Source organism: Carcharodon carcharias, chromosome 2 (assembly GCF_017639515.1).
Source record: "Carcharodon carcharias isolate sCarCar2 chromosome 2, sCarCar2.pri, whole genome shotgun sequence".
Lineage (NCBI taxonomy): Eukaryota > Metazoa > Chordata > Chondrichthyes > Lamniformes > Lamnidae > Carcharodon > Carcharodon carcharias.
In genome coordinates, this window is record NC_054468.1 from 134428986 (window position 1) to 134429970 (window position 985).

Genomic DNA, 985 nt, shown 5'->3' on the forward strand with positions numbered 1-985 from the left:
AGACCTGCTGAGTTTTTCCAGGTAATTCTGTTTTTGTTTCCGTCCTCCCTGTACTCTGATTCTTAAGGCGTTGGGGTTAAACTGCAAATATCACAAAGGCACGGCAGCCAGCTGCAAGGGCCGTGCTTCCTTATCTACCCGTCTGTCAATAAATTATATTTTAAAAATCACGAAAGGGAAGCAACGTTCACCTCCCTGTTCCGTTCACTGAACATCACAAAGCCCAGTCTGCAACGTGGCCTTCCAGCGAGCCTCGGCTGCAACAAGATAGGCTCCGCCCGCTAATTTACATAACGAGAACGTTGTGAGAAAGATCAATAGTTATTCCTCTTTCTGTGGAATATTAACGAGTTTTAGTTAATTGTTTTTATTAAAATCTATGTCGGTTAAATTTGTCTTTTGCTAGTATCTATGTTGATTGTCAGTATGTTCGCTCAGTATGATGTTAAGGAGCTACGTGTGCGGTGGGATGAGAGTAGCATTGAGCTAGTTTTTAGTACTCTGGTTTCTCTTCAGATCGTATAAATCTTTCGCCTTTTACTAAAGATTTCCGTGGAGAGGAACACTCGGAGTTTTAATTAATTTTTTGATGCCCTGCTATCGCGGGGCTTGCGTTTAAGTCAAATAGCAGAGTTCAATTAAGTTTTGTGCTAATAATACGCACGATTCTGTTTTTTCGTTAACAAGATGTATAATTTTTGTCTTGTTCTGACTGCTTTATTTTGTAGAGGGGTTTAGTCTTCTCATTTAACAATATTTAGCATTATTTTCCATATTCCATTATACTTCAAATTGGACATCAGTGAAAGTACAATTCTGTTCAAAGTTCTTCCCGTACAGCATGTGGCACTCTGAGGTTGCCTCAATACAATTGCCAATTACACATGATACCTACAAATTCCTTCTTCGGCTTCCCCTCATCATCAAATGTGAAATTGCTTCCGCTCTGCTTCAACAGGTTCTGAGGCATGGTATAGAACGCAAC

General features: G+C 40.0%; 1 non-coding gene across 1 annotated transcript; it reads left to right on the forward strand.

Annotated features, from left to right (window-relative positions):
- The first annotated feature begins 496 nt into the window (after window positions 1-496).
- Window positions 497-610, forward strand: LOC121275590. Its single transcript, XR_005942529.1, has one exon. It is a non-coding gene; the product is annotated as a U5 spliceosomal RNA (small nuclear RNA).
- The last annotated feature ends 375 nt before the right edge of the window (window positions 611-985 follow it).